Genomic DNA, 16394 nt, shown 5'->3' on the forward strand with positions numbered 1-16394 from the left:
ACAAGTACCAGCATTAAGCCACATGTGCACAAACACACAACCCCCAAAACCTAAAATATTAATAACTTATAGTGGCAACAGAAGACAGTGTGTCAACTGTAAAGAAAAAAACATCTTTCTTAAAATGCCTTGGTTCTTCCACCCAAATGCCACAATTCCAAACACTTCTGAATCCCAAACAAACAGCTCCTACACAAGAACAACAATGCCAAATATTCACTAGGTCTGGTAGAAAGAAAATAATAACAGAAGGAGTTGCATTTCAGTGTTATTTTACTAATTTGTAAAAGCAAAAATTCTACAGATGTGTCATTAAATTATGTTCTCTTTGGAACCATGCACAATCCTGGCAAGAAATAAACAATACATTTAAAGTCATTTAATTATAGCAATATTAATTTCAAATTGGTTCCCAGCATCTGCATTGCTAAGAGGCATCTGAACGTCTCAGGTAGCAGCAGCCAAATAGTTATCAATATTAACCACTTCTCCATCACTTTTATTCAACAACTTGCACATTCTACTAGTCAACTTCTGAGTGAAACGAAAGGCATGTTTTTCTTAAATTTATAATTGTTTATTTAGCCAACTTATGTTCCAAATGGAAATTTATAGTACGATTCTTCTGCCTGATGCTGCATAATGAGACAGCGGAATAGTCAGTGGGACACTCATTTGGGATGAAGAGGTTTAAATTTTGAACTAGGTCAACTAGTGGCTTAATGCATGGCAACAGGAAATTTGTGTCTCTTGTGACTTGGTCTCCTGTCTTTGAAAAAGGAAAATATTTACACGATCCATTGAACTGCTCTTTGAAGCAGAGTTTAAACACCTCACATTCCCATCCAACCTAATAGCAGGGCTGATCTCTTGAGATGTAGCACATTTTTCACCAAATACCACCCTTATATAGGAACATTTCAACTTCCAAAACATCAGTGATGTGCAACATTGAGGGACCCAATCCACAAAGCTCACTTAAAGCAACTCTGTGTTGTAGAAACAGTACCTCTTCATATATTTATGGGAGAGGTACAGCACCCTAAAAGGAAATAATTTTGTTATTCCACCTCCCTCCCCAAGAAAAAAAAAAAAAAATGGGTCAATAAGAAATGCCTGATTAATTTGGATATTTGACTCATTTAAAAATGCTTTCCTATCAAATGCTTGATGGCAATCAAACCTAGAACTTCAATAACATGTCTGAAGAACAACAGACATCAAATCTGCTATTCTCAGGACTGCTGTGAAATCACTGAATATTGTTTTCAATGCAGCATAGGAAGAATGATGCGTAAACTCTAAAAAACTGCTCACAAAGATATGCAGGTGTTGTTTTCATGCAAATCACGTTATGCATGGCATAAAAACAGAAGATCATTTTAAATGTTTGAGAGCATCTAACCAAATTGTTCTTCAATCTCTACATAACTACTTCCAGAGATTACAGACCTCTTAAAAGCACTATAACCTCAAACCATCAGTAGTTGTACAGAGTCTGAAATGTAATGGCAAGGTTCAGCATTAAGGTGAACCTATTTTTGCATTTGTTGCAATGTAAAGCTAATAAATGAATACTGTGAATTTGGTGGCAGTGAGAGATGCCATGTTATCTGACAGATTAGCATGTGAAGTAAATGAAACTGTCACGCAGAAATGTCTGCTAGCAGAATCAAATTTAGATTTAAAATGAGCCCTGGAAATATCTCTTAGAAAAGCTTCAACAACGAAGAATTCACTGACTTCCCAGAGGGCAGGAGGTCATGTATTACACCAAATCAATCAGCCGTGCCCCTCCACTGAAATACAAGAAATGAAGAGCTAAAAGTGACTGAAATAAAAAGAAGTTCTTAAAAGAAAGAGTGAGACTCTATAACTAGGGTCATGGGTCACACCATTTAAAGATAGAAGCAGCACTATTCCAATGAGTGCAAGAAGAGGTCCAGTGATCCATTTCTTTCAGAAGATCAGAGCAGTCTTGTATGCTGAAGAAACCAGACATAATGCCCTTGTTACATATAACATTCAGAAAGTTCTCATAACTTTAGCAAACCACTATAGATCCCCAAAATGTCTGCAAACAGAATCTAACAACTAGTGTTCCTTATTCACTAGACATAATCATTTGTTTTCTAGAAAAGGTTACTATATCTTGAGCTATATATGGGTAAGAAATAACACTGCAAAATTCCAAAATCTGAGCTTAATAGAAGGATTTCCCAAATTCCTAACTAGACAGAATAAAGAATGAATACAGAACCCATAATAAAACTAATAACAAACTACCAAGTTACTACATGTATCACCCAAATCCCTCCTGCATCTGAGGTAACTGAGGTTACTATAAGAGTATAACCTATTTGGGATGAATCTCCAGCAAGAGACTGAGAAAAAGGCCTCCCAGATCTGATGGTCACTGGTGTCTATCTGGGATTTGAAACAACTAGGTACATACCCTCAGACTGAAGGACGCACATGTAGCCCCCTTCAGACTGGAATGCACTGGAACCAACCAACTAACTGTCCATTATAAAAGCCATGTATATGTATGCACACACCTATACACAGATGGGTAACTCTGATAAAGCTCCCTGCCCCCACAAAAACATTTTTTTTTTTAACTGTCCAAACCCCTTACTCAGCCTAGCATAATCTATTTTTGAGAATTCCTTTAAGTGTTCACCTCCTCAAGTATTCCCAGAGCAAAGCATACCTCTTTTCAACATTTTTTTTTTCTTAAACTCTTTTAGTCTACATTCTTTCCCTCTCCAAAGAACACAGGACAAAGATTTTCAGAACTGTTTTCAATACAGAATGCTGGGCTATTTGAAGAATTAAAATGATTATTTTATTTTTTAATCTATGCAATTAGATAGCTAAATTAAGACTTGTTCAAAAGGAATTAAACAACAAAATATATTAACCTGTCTGTAAAGTTCAGCAGAACTCATTGTGATGGCCAGCCAGAAACCACAGGATTTCAGCATAATGCAAGCATTGGTGTTATCATAAAACCACCGTAGAGGACTACAGTGTAAACAGAAATTCTCACTATATTCTGAGTATGTGCAGGCTCATATTCAAAAATCATAAAGCTGTTTTGAACAAGCATCTTAGAGTTCCTCCTGCTGTACACCATAGCCAGCTACAGTCCACCTGCTCTATAATATCTTTAATTTGATTTTTTTGAGTAAAGAAGAAGAAAGTAGGGTGCAGTGGGGAAAAAAAAAAAAAAAAAAAAAAAAAAAAAACACAAAACACAACACACAAGTGACAGGAACATGCTGTCCAACAGAAGCCAGTGTTGCAACAGTCTCTGCAATATTATGGCAAGACAGCCTAGGTTGTACAAGCTCCCAGAGTGCCTCCCTGCAGTTCTAGGTATTTAAGTAGCAGAACACAATCTTTCTTCTTTCATCTTCAAGAATATTTGGCCTAGAATTTTTCCTGCAATATTAAATGCAAAATAGAAAGACCTAATTTAACTGAGAGTATGTATGAGAAGAACCACCGCTGTTCTCAAGATATTTGTAACTACACTTTAACCAATGATAAATGGTTTTCCAGCATTTTAAAGCACGACAAAGTTAATTTGTTGTATTTTTCAAACGTGGAAAAATCAAAAGCAGCATTAAAAAGAAGCTGAAAAATCTGCATATGTGTGCATAAGTCATCACAGTTTAAGTCAGAATTATCTCTTCATCTTCAAAGATTTCCTTTGATTAAAATAACAACCCTACATAATTCTACTGAGGCCTGAGTAGAAAGCACACATCAGTTACAAATATTTATAAACGTCTTCCCTAAAGACCACCTTACACTCAATTACAGTTAAATAACCTAGATACCTGAATGATCTGAGTTATGAATACTAAATAAAAAATTGCAAGCTCAAAATGAATACAGTAAGTTATGTGCTATTAATGGTCAATTTGTCTATTATTTAGCCGTTGTTTCTAAATATCATCGCTCAATCAGCTATTCGAAACTCATACTGATTTTTTTTTTTTTTTTTTTTTTTTTTAGGAGAACTCACCACCATTAAAGAAATAAAGGAAATAGGCAATAGCTCTCCAGGATCCAATGTATTTTTGGGTTTGGATTTAAAAACATATGCCAAAAATTAATGAGGCAGAAATGGAAAATGAGTGGGTAAATTTTGAGAAAGCTTAAAGTGAAAGATATTATAAATTGATTTTGTAGTTTGCTGAAATAAGTCAAGAAAAACACAGAGGTAACAATACACTTGTGCTCAAAGTAAACTTTAGTTCAAAAATATCTGATATATAATTGCAATTAAGAGATCTGGCAGGAATGCTGTCTGAAGGTTGTATATACTAGCTCAAGTTTCTGATAAGGAAATTCTGGGAAGAAAAAAAAAGCAGGCATATTCAATTTAAAAACCTTACCTTCCTAGTTTCATCACCAATGCATTTTATTTACCTATGCTACCAGTAAATCAATAAAATAGGTAAATAGACAAACTTGACAAAGCATTTTAAAGACTGAACTTCTGTCAGATTCTGCATAACATAAAATCTACTTATTCTCAGAAAATAACATCACATGAAGACAAGTGTGAGAAATAATCTCTGCACTACTGACAAACTTACTTTTTCTGTATTGGACTTGCTTGGTGTGATCTGATTGCCTTGTGAATATGAAGAGCTCTAAGGGCATCCAAAGCAAAAGAGAGTCTTGAACTTTCAAGACAGAAAAGTCTCATCTTACGGATTTTGGACAATTTGTTTATGGAATAAACAGGACACATGAACTGATATTAAACATTCCTGATAGGTGGTATTTATTGTCTTTTTCCATTCCCTTCTATTTCCTATATAAATGTACACAAGTCTTACAGAGTATGTCACATCAACCTTCTGCTTAAGGAACGTCATCAAGATTATAACAAAAAAAAAAAAAAAAAGTGATTTTTCAGAATTATCTTGACTGGGCCTTATGAGCCTCCATGAGCCTCATGAGGAAGAATATCACAACTAAAGCATCACTCCGCCCTTCTAGCAAGTCTCTTCAAAGTATAAAAGTGCAATAATATCACTGGAAAAAGGACAGAAGTCTACCTTATTTTTTATATGTTACTATGTCAAAGTAGAGCTGTTCTTTACGAACACAGTCTAGCATCATATCCTTAATTAGGAAAAGCAATTGGGATTCAAATAACTTTCACATACAATTAGACAAATATATAGATATGTGTTTTCTTGATGTAGCTGAACCTTCTAAATCTTTCCCATTAGGCGCTTCAATCTTTGTCAGTTTTCACAGTATCGTAGTCCTAAAATTCTTCATAAGGTTTTTCCTGAAGAATCTAAACATGGAAAAGATCAGACTCTCAATTTGAGAAACTATACAGTAGTTACAAGAATGTGGGTGTGCTAATCACATACCCACTGAAGCATGAGGCAGCTCCATCTAGAGAAACTCCAGAGCAGTGGTAAGTCCTTGTGAAGAACAGAATTTCTGATCAAATAGAATTTCATGAGCAGATTGCCAACACTAGTAAAGTTTACTTTTCTGAACAGTAAAGTATAACACGTAAATTACAAAGTTTAGAGTAATCTTATTTGGCTGGTCAAGTGCCAGTCTTGGAACAAAATTAAAAAATTAAGTCCCTAAAATTCAATTACTTGTTCAACAGCATCAGATCATATATGTATTGCTGATATTATGACTAATGTCTCTGCAATTGCATCTATTTTCCATGACGCCATTTAACTGGATCTAAAAGTTGGCTTCACAATTAGAACTCTCTCTCTAACTAAACAAATATTTGACTACTAACTACTGGATTGCTGGCTTGTGTGGGCATTTCAATCTAAACAGATACTTGGATCATTATAAAACATGTCCCATTCCCCTCCCCCCCCCCTTTTTTTTTTTTTAATTTTTATGACTGTAAGGTTTTGTTACAAGGTCTTATCCTTAAGCAAAGGGCACTCTGTAACTTTTAAGCACTCTTAATAGGTGCACAAATGGAGTATTCACCTGCGAATCTAGTTAAATAAAATGGCTTTTTCTTATGTGGACACAATTAACACTTTAGACAAAGTTAAACAGAAGTTTGCACAAATAAAGATAAACGTTTTGTAATAGATTTGAAGTACTTTCCATTTTGTAGTTACATATGTTATTTATCTAGCCTTTTTTCTGCTTCTCACCAGCTATATTGATTAGATACTGTTGATATCACATTAATGTTTTCCATACAGGGGTGTGTGGATGGGGGTGGTGTTATGTCATTAACGAATAGCATAAATAGCATTTCTACAGTACTGTCAGCATGTTTAATACTTATAACTACAGTTAGCAAAACAACCTGTGATTTAGAAGACTTACTTTTTAGGCTAATAGAGCAAACTTTGTTATCTGATGTAACAAGCTAATTTTGATGCCAAAAACTCAGCCTTCATCATTTTCACCCTCACTGAACAATATTCTTTATGTGATATTTAGATATCCCTAAAAGAGGACACTGAAATTGACTTCCTAGAAATTCCTCAGAGAGGAAGTGGTTAGCACTCAGATATATGAGGGAAGCTACCCTAAACAAGTCAATTCTATAACTAAATTCAATAATTAAATGATTTTACTGGAGAATTCAATGGGAGAAAGTTTTAGGTGGCACCTCTCTACAAACACGCGGTCAGATACAGAAACAATCACACAACAGAATGTCAACGCCCTAAACTGTGATAGAGTCAATTAAGCACTGCAAAATAAAAACAGTGGTTCACTTAGAACTGAAGAAACAAATATCTTGCTTAACAAAATAATTCAAGTTTTATACAACTTCTTGTTCTATGCAGGAATGAAAATAAGAGCTTTCAAATTCTTAATTTAAAAGAAAAAAACATTCAAGTACCATGAAAATCCAGCAATACAGTGGTTAGAACATAGGAATAAAAACTTAGAATGGATGCCTCAAAAATCAGTCCATTAGATTGAGTCTCCCTAGCCTTCAGGCTTAACCTATTATGAGAAAAGTGGCTAAGCCAATCTGTTATGTAGATGTAAGTCCTGCTCTCTCTTCCAGAGCTCCATCCCCCATCTGATAAATATTCCCCATCAAAATAAAAAGAACAATCAAATTTCTATCAAACACTGGATTTGTGTGTGTGTGTGTTCACACACAAGGAAAGTTCAGGAACTCTATTCTAAATACATCATTTACATTTCATTCATTTTTTGTCTCTATTTTCCCTCCAAACTGGTCACAGTTCCAAATAACAGAAGTATATTTGCAGAGGCATGCTTGTCATCTGTGAGTTCTTTACAAACATGAAGCTTCCCGAAATTGTCTAAAATTTTATAATGTTCTCACATTATCCCATATTTTTTTGTGCATTCTACATTAAAAAAAAGAAAACAACCTGCTATAGCCTCCTTTGAAGTGCATCAGTTACTATAGAAACACTCGTATATGCAAAATCTAAGTTGAATCCACTAGCATAGAATAAATATATACATACACCATTTGATTCAATAGCTTGAAATGCATATTTTGGTGGAATAGTGAAATGTAAGAATTCATGTGTTGGCTAATATCCATGCCTCAGCTAGGATCAATATTGGGTACAAATAGTCAAATGCTAAAGGATGACACTAAAGAAACATATCAATGTTTTGCTTAATCCCATCTAACAATACCACTGAATTGTGTATTTTATTGCACTGCTCTTGAAGTGAGAAGACTTAAATGTAAAGATTCATTACATTGCATAACTCCAGGTGATTTATCATTTGAGTAATTTGTATTAATTTAAAACTACCAGATCAATGGAAGCTTAATAAATTGTCTTGTGATGTTAAAAAGGGATGTATTGGGTCTATGTTATCAACATTAATATGTTTAAATTTTCTTTCAGAGCTTTATATAAATAAAAAGCAAGGCCAGGCTGAGAGTTTGCAATTAATTTTTCACCAACTCCTTCATGAGTTAATATGTTAGATTTACTTCTTTATTTTTTTTTTTTTTTAGGTAAATATATAGACATAAGCAAACATAATGCATGTTTGCATGGATACGCATTCACGTGGATATGCATGCACACACATTTAGGAAGGAATTCTCACCTGTTTGTAAATTACCCCTTGTCTTTCAGAATTATAAAAACTCACAATTAATTGGCTTCTATAAGATCCCACAGCTGGTTCAAATTGGAATCGCACTCAGTGGCATCTTAGCTAGTTCTCCTTTAGCAAGCAATTACTACAATGATTAGAAACATACACTGAAGACAAAGAAAAAAAAAAGGCTCTTAAGAGCTTGCTCCAGCCTTCAATAGTCATGAGGGTTTTTACAGGTGACAGCCTTTCAAAATCAAGGATGACAGCTGACCTTCCAGCCAAGAACTGTGCCAAAGAGGCTTTGATATCATTTCTGTGTGTACTACCAGCCCCCCGCACTCCCCAAAACTGATGCACTCCTGTTTCACACTTCCCAACAACAGAATATAAATGGCCAACCTCACCCTCTAGTGAGTACTGTTTCATCACTCAAACCAGCCACGCTGAAATTTTCTAAACATATTCCATTGTTTGTTTCACTTAGGAACTTCTCAAAGTGAGATTATTAATTACTATTATTTGTGCTAACTCAAAGAAAAATATCCCATTGACTTCAAAGAGCACTGAATCAGGCCCAAAGGACTTATATGGGATTTAGTTTATTCCTGAACTCTTAGTGACCCTCTGCACACTGATGATTTAACCTACCTTGAAATTATGAATGAAATAGGCCAAGGTTATACTTTTAATGCCTTTTCAAGTTGAAAATACAATGAAAAATTTCATCTGTGCTTTGATCAATCATTTGGACATTTTCTGAAATCATTTCTGGGTCTATATTATGCCCTCTATTTTATTATTATTATTATTTTTACATCAGTTTGTTATTTCTGAAGCAGTAGAGACAACTGTGAATATTATATGCTGATTAAAGAAGATGCATTCATTGTCATGCAAATGACAATGACTTTAAATTTTAAGATTAGAGAAACTGATAAAAATAGAAGGGCATAATTCAGGAAACAATTATCCACCTTAGATGAGGGAGTTCTACAGATTTAATTAAAAAATACAGAATGTATTACTGTCAATTAGAGCACACCCTGTGCAATTCATTAAGGCCCTCTCCCTTGTGCAGGTGACAAACACTTCATTATGCATGGGAGAAATGAGGCAGAACACAAAGGGACTAATGTCAAATTAAAATGGGACTGACCTGTTCATAGCACAAAATTATATTATTCAAAAATTAAGAAATATGGACAAAAGGGATGAAACAAAGAAAAAAATGCATAAGGAGAGGTCTAATTTGTTTATGGAGCAGTTAGGATGGAGATTTAGTATGGTAATTAAGCTATTATTCAATGACAAAAAGAAAAAAAGAAGCAATTACTAAAGAAAGACCACGGACACTTGGCCTAAAAAGATACATAACTTGGTTAGAAAGAATGTAGAATAAACAGCTAGAGAACTCTTTTCTTATGCTGTTGTATTCCAAATCAAAAGAAACAAGTTAGTCCTGTCATTACTTCATCTGTCACTTTACTGATCTTCTCCATATTCTTTTCTTGTTGGCCTAAAGTACCTTTCAGAGCTCCTGCATGTGCCGGTAGAGATGCCTTCACATAGTTTGGAAGTACTTCAATATAAATGGAAAAAAGGATAAAGATGAATGATGTAGGTCCTAAAAGGCACTAAAAAGCATTTGTGCCTTTATTTCTGAATTTCTGAATTCCTTTATTCTTGGACAGAAACTAAATTTGCAATGGAGTCTTGTCTCAGTATGCATCTTCAGTATATCTTAGCTAAATTCCACAAAAGCAACCAATTCCAATTAAAAGTATTTTATTAATATTAAGATGAGATTTTCCACTCCAACACGTTTCCAAAGTAACATTTCCAAAGCTACCCTAGGTCAATAAACAGCATGCATGCGTGTGTGTGAGTACAGCACTGAGGTAATAATTTGTAAAACAGAAGCAATTGTCACACAAGAAAACAAGATCCGGTGCAGCAAACTCCTGATCTCAAGCCCTTACATTTTAAGCCTACCTTTTAAGTTATAACTATTGCTGTCTATTACGGAATTTAAAATCAATGCTAATTGCTTATAGTCACTTACTTATTTTGACTTAAAGCTGTAAGAGATTACTTTGGCACTTTTTTTTTGTAATTCACTTCTTCTTTCCAAAGCTATTTTAAGCTTTTTGGTACCCTGCTTGGACAACTGCTGATAGAAAAATATCTGCTATATACAGAGTTACACGCAATCTGCCTAATTTTAGTTACAAACTCCAATACACAGCTATGCAGGCAAAGGAAGAAGGGAAAAGAAAATAGTAAAAACTTGTTTGCTATGAGCAGACATATTAGCTAAATTCCAATTAAAGAGTCAATTTAATTATACAGGGAATTGAACACGAGCGTCTAACTGCTATGATACCACAAAGGAGCTCCTTCTCTTTCTATATACTCCAAAATATCAGATAAAAATCAAAAGAAATCAAGGGACAGTAACGCACTTACATGTACTCAAATTCAAGCATAACGAAACTACATAAGTGGTGTCAAAGCTGATCTGTTTCACTGTAATGCTAGTTCAGATACTAGCCCTCTGCACTATGCAAGAAAGCTTCTTAGGGAGTCCTATAGTCAGGAACAATTAACTGAGTTGGAACAGGGGAGGGAAAGTTGTTCAACTTTCCTTAAGACTTCTCTCAAACCAAAAGCTATTATTATTTTTTTAAATATAAAAATGTTAACAACATGGAACAATTCTGCAGTATTGTACTGCATTCTCTTCCTGAATCCTCATCAACCTCCATATAACAATAGTCAGCTTTGGCAAAACCACTTCTAACTTTTCAAGCATAATTAAGGTCAGGTATAAACCTTTGCTATGTATACCACAACAGCTATTTTGATGATACCTCAGGGTCAAGATTCAACATCTCATACCTCTTTTCTTCAGTGCCAGAATTTCTGTAGCAACACAGAAGCCTTGTATCCCTCTCTTGTTAGAGGTATAATAGACAACAACTGGAAAGTCAATCTTCAGTTTACCTCAGTCATGTTCAGACTGCAAAAGGAAAAAGGGTCAGCATGAACTGGAAGCAAAGCAATGCTCTTGACTAACTTCAAGTCAGTTACTTAAACAGTAAAGGAAGCTCAGTATTTTCAAATGACCTTTGACCATTAATAAACAGATTGGCATCTAAAAGAAAGAAAAAAATCACTTTTCTTAGATGACTAGTATTAATGCATGCACTTAGATGTAGCTATACCTTTCCTCTATATACATTTTCCCTGCTCTGATAGAAGTATGACTCAAACTTACCGTAGGCATCATAGCAAGACTACAGCTGGTTCTTACATGTGTCCCAAGAAAAGCTGAGGTTAAGCTCCTTAAACAGACTATGTACATAAGCACTTAAAAATGAATATTTGAGCACACATTGCTTGAGACAGAGGGAAAACTGTATTATTGAATTAAAAACACATCTAATACCAAAAATATTACTCATTTCATTACAACAGAAGTTTCCCGTGCAGATTATTGTAGTGGATATCACATTTCAGCAAGACCAAACACATATAACAAAATATTCAGAAAAACAGTGATCAAATTCCTTGATCTGCCATATTCCAGTCAGTGTTCTGGGACAATATGCTTCACTCCTAAATACTGTCTCAGTAAACAGCAACACTCAGGCCAAGTTTAATAAGTACTTCAAAGTTCATCATAAACTGCTACCTAACTCTGGTGAAATTTGACAAAAATCCAAAGTGGCTTGGTTTAGCTCCCATCTTCAAGAACAACTACATCACTGAAAAGTTTCAAATTTAAATTTGCTCCATCACTTTTTAATCATTTATTCCAGGTGACTTTAAAAAAGAAAGATGTTTTCTTGCTCCAGCTAATTACTATAAATGATCAATTCCTTTATGTGTAAACTAACAACAATTCTTATAATCTTAGTTTCGTTTATATTTAATGAAATTTAAATGCATAGGGATTACAAAAAGGAAGCTTTTTAAAATACTAATTAGGGATGCAAAATTCATAAATGAATTTGCCACTTCTAACTAGGTGGAATTAGCTGCTCACTGCAGTTCAAGTAAAAACTAAAAGCAACCCTTCTTTCTCTTCAAAAGCATAATGACTTCAAGCAACTAAAAATTGCTCCTGAAAGCGTTGAACAGTTTGTGGAGGTCCCAAGTAGCCCATTCTACTTTGTTTAGTACAGAATAATATTTTACTTCTTTACCACAGAATAGTGTTTTATACCACCTCAACACTGAATGCTTAATTTCCAGATCTTGTTTTGAAGCTAGGTAATAAAGCCCTTGTAATAATTACCATCCTTGGGAATTTTATCCATCTCACTCCAAACACACACCCCTTCTCTACTGCAGACATGCATCTCTCATGAAATTTGTGGTAGGCTAGTTTGGAAGAATTTTGTGTGCAACTTGAGATTGTATCCCAACTTGAGAAGTATCCCAGTGCCCCCATACACAGTATTGAGGTAACTGGGAGCACACATCTAAGGACTGAAGTTATTGGGCATGAGGGGAAGGAGGAGGGTCACCGAAGTCCCTCATTTTTCTTTCACAAAAAGGACATATGCCATAGCACTGCCTTTTTGTGCTCGATTAGACAGACAAAATGCTCTCCTACAATCTGGTGAAACCTTTGTCACTAGCTGTCGCCTCCATCACCTTTCCCTCTCCCCTCTGTAGGCTCTTCTAACCCACCTACCATTGTATTTTTCTGACTCAATGACAGCTTTCGTTGACTTTCAAGCACCCATGTTTAGCCACCACAGCCCTCACAGGAAACACCACATCACTCAGCAGCCCATGGCTGCCTCCACAGTGCTGGCACAGCAAGCAGCAGGAGCAGCGCTGTCTTGGCCCCAGGATTTGCAGGGATCTCCTGAGGAGACATGCTGGCACAGGGCTGTGGTCCTGAGCACCAGCAGAGGGGCTGATGGTGGGGCACAAGTGGCCATTATGCAGGAAATGTCCCACTCCTCACACACACCAACCCCTGTCAGCAGAAGGCAGGCAGAAGAAGTGTGGTGGCTGCACGTTACTGAGCAGGCCACTCCACAGGCTTTCTCAGAGCCAGGCAGTGTTAGTACCCAGAGCTCAGAGCCAGCTCCTAGGATGCAGCAGGCCTATTGGTGCTCCTGTGGGGCTGAACTTGTTCCTACCCTCAGCTGTGTCACCATCACCCGCTGTTTCTGCCCAGCGTGTCAGCTCCTTTGAGACACTCACCCTATAGCTTCCTGTTACAGCTTTTGTACACTATCAGTCTTGGGCCCTGTACCATGCTCAGGGTCAGTGCCAAACAAGACCCCCCTGCTTCAGTTTTAACTCCTTTCTCAACACATGCACAATTCTGAAAAAATATGCAGGCACAAACTGGCTTAAGAGGAACTTGCCAACAACTTCTTTAAGTCCCTTGGTCAGACTACTGCCCAGGATCACTTTCCTTTTTGAAACCGTTTGTTCACAGATAGAAGATCCTGAGTGCCAGGGATGTTTGTAAATAACTTATTTGCATGTCAGAGTTACACATGCTATATTTTGTCCAATAAACTAGTATTAGTCATGTAAATATAGTGCTTTATGACATTTTATTCTGGAAATAGCATATATTTTATGGCTTGGTACTGACACAAGTAAACTTTATTATTGTGAGTATATTTCCCTTGGAAATATAGGCTTCTTCTAGGCTTTAGAAAAATCATTGTTTTGTTTGTGTGTTTTAAATTTGTATGTTTAACAATGCTGAAGTATGTGTTGTTTATATTGCACCAGGGGAGGTTTAGGTTGGAAATTAGGAACCTTTTCTTCTCAGAAAGAACAGTCAGGCATTGGAACAGGTTGCCCAGGGAAGTGGTGGAGTCACCATCCCTGGGGGTGTTCAAGGAAAGGTTGGACTTGGTGCTTAGGGACATGGTTTAGAGGGTGACAGTGGTAGTAGGGTGATGATTGGACCAGATGACCTTAAAGGGCTTTTCCAACCCTAATGATTCTATGCCTTTTTAACAGGGATTATGGAGGTACATGAACACAAGTCTTTTAAGGTCTGTTAAAGACATTAGCTGAAAATTAGCTGAAAAAAGGAGTGTGGAGTGAGGACAGAAAGCATGCAATGTAGGCTTCTTCAAACAGTTAAGGGTAAGGACATTCTTTGAAAGTGCAATTGGCTATCTTCCCATTTATGTCAAATGCAAATTGATCAGTTTGGATTAGGTACAATTATTCAATTCATTAGTGACTCCAACAACAAGGTGAGGGTGAGAAGAGCATAACATACTATAAAATAAAGTATACTTTTAGCTCATAATTCAGATCTGGAGTCTAAATGCCTAACAGCTGATGCCAAAAACACAATTACAGGTCTGAAGGAACATCAGTCAATACAGGTAAGAAAAAGAAGAGAGATGAAAAATACAAGACAATACAAAACAAGTGTTGCAAGTATATGAATAGGAATCTTGATCTAATGAAGGCAAGAAGAAAGCAAAGATACCATGATTTCCATTCAGGTATCTCACATACCCATAGAGAAGACCACCATATGCAATAAGGGTTTACCCATGGTGACTTACTTTCCAAGCAGCCAGCTGCAATGTGCTACAGTTCTTATGACAGCTGCCAAAGCACAGATTAATAATTTACACACAAAAATATTTTTTTAATCTAAGGAATCATTATATCAGTAATGTGCTTTTATTTTGCAAAGAATAGCATTGCATGGTAGCCATTTTGAACTATGATTTGAACATGAAATTATGGATATTGTTATATTAATTGTATAAAATGTTTTCTAGAAAAATATTACATGTATCTCTAGATACATTTTGGTTACCAGTGCTGTTTTTGATTCTGAAAAATAATACAGTTCATCTTGCAGAATGTATTTGACCAGGTTAAATAGTATTCAGAAAGTAAAACATGCCTCCCTTTCTCAAATGTAGAAAGATCTGTTTTACACTAAATTAAGAATGTTTAGACTTTACAAGGGATACAGAATAGGACCCTAAATAGGACCCCATATGCAAAAAAGCACATTGCATATTTATCAGGGAAAATTGTTTCTTCCCCGGATGAACACAGAATTTCTAAAGGGGATTAGGAGGTGTTATGGGAGAAATATTGTGAATACATTAATTGAACACAAACTTGCCCTTTACTTCTTGACACTTCATTTTGAAAACATCAGGTATGTGTTAATTAAGATAACAAGTGACCCATATTTTTCATCTTTTGCTTTAATGACTGATGAGAATTTATGAACTGTAATGCTATTACTTCACTGATGTAGAGAGTTAAATATACAAAAAAAAAGGACAATACTCCCCCAATTTCAATAGTAAAAAATTAGGAGTAACTTTTAAGAGACTAGTCCTCCATCTTGTTTCTCTTCTTGCTGAAGAGAAACTGTATAGGAATTCAAGTCCAATTCCACATTCTGGGAAGAAAGTGACAATAAACCAACTTCACAGAAGAATTACCAGTTCATTACATCATTTTGGAAAGACTCTGAACATGTAGGAACTAGTATGCCTAAAAACTGCTGTACTAAAATTGTGTATACATTTATCTGGCTAAAGTTTTCATTATGCAACGGAGATATGCCTCTCTTCTAACTCAAGTATTTAAAAAAGCCCACAACAGAAAATGACTACATGTTTATCACATAAAAAGAACATGCCAGCTATTTATGTACTTGACCTTTATTCCTTTGACACTGTTATTAGCTTATTTATCTCAGGAAAGAAGAAAGGGGAGTAAGTTATCCCTTTTTCAATCAACTATGTAGTTTAGCACTTTCTGTAAAAAAATTCAAAAACAAGGCTTACATCAAGAACAAGTATTCTTATTTTTTACATAATAGCTACTTCAAAACAACAATGCATCATACATGTTTTACTCACAGAGTGAAAGTACCAAGTATTTTTTCAGTGTTTGTATTGCTGCTTCAGATGTATGTCTAAATACTGAAGTTCTCTGAGTTTCGTAGAACTACATGGTTGTTGAGCTTTCTGAGCTTGAAGGCAGGCAGGCCATTTTGAAAGCAAACCAGCATAAAGTGGGGAAAAAAAATACCTCACCAACAACTTTGATTTGCTTTTATAAGATTAGCGTGCAGTAGTTTACTGAGAATCATCTCTGGCTCCTAAGCAGGTAACTCAAGCTAACGCCTCTCAGCAAAACATCAAAACCCAGTGTTTTAAATAAGTTCCTACTAAACCTTATCCCAAGCTGAGACAAATACCAAGATTCAACATGAACTATAAAAACACATCCTATTCTGTATTTGTGTTTTTACAGAAAGTGGAACATTT

The 16394-nt window shown here is 35.6% G+C and overlaps 1 long non-coding RNA gene across 5 annotated transcripts in view; it reads right to left on the reverse strand.

Moving 5' to 3' along the window:
* Positions 1-16394, reverse strand: part of LOC106016305 (uncharacterized) — a 210010-nt gene that overhangs the window by 172369 nt on the left and 21247 nt on the right. For 4 of the 5 annotated variants that reach the window (XR_011809110.1, XR_011809111.1, XR_011809109.1 and 1 more), the window contains exon 2: positions 10987-11107. This is a non-coding gene — a long non-coding RNA (uncharacterized lncRNA). Of the gene's footprint in view, positions 1-4775; positions 5330-10986; positions 11108-16394 lie in introns of those variants that run through there. The other variant, XR_001188903.3, reaches the window with a different exon arrangement.

Source organism: Anas platyrhynchos, chromosome 4 (genome assembly GCF_047663525.1).
Source record: "Anas platyrhynchos isolate ZD024472 breed Pekin duck chromosome 4, IASCAAS_PekinDuck_T2T, whole genome shotgun sequence".
Lineage (NCBI taxonomy): Eukaryota > Metazoa > Chordata > Aves > Anseriformes > Anatidae > Anas > Anas platyrhynchos.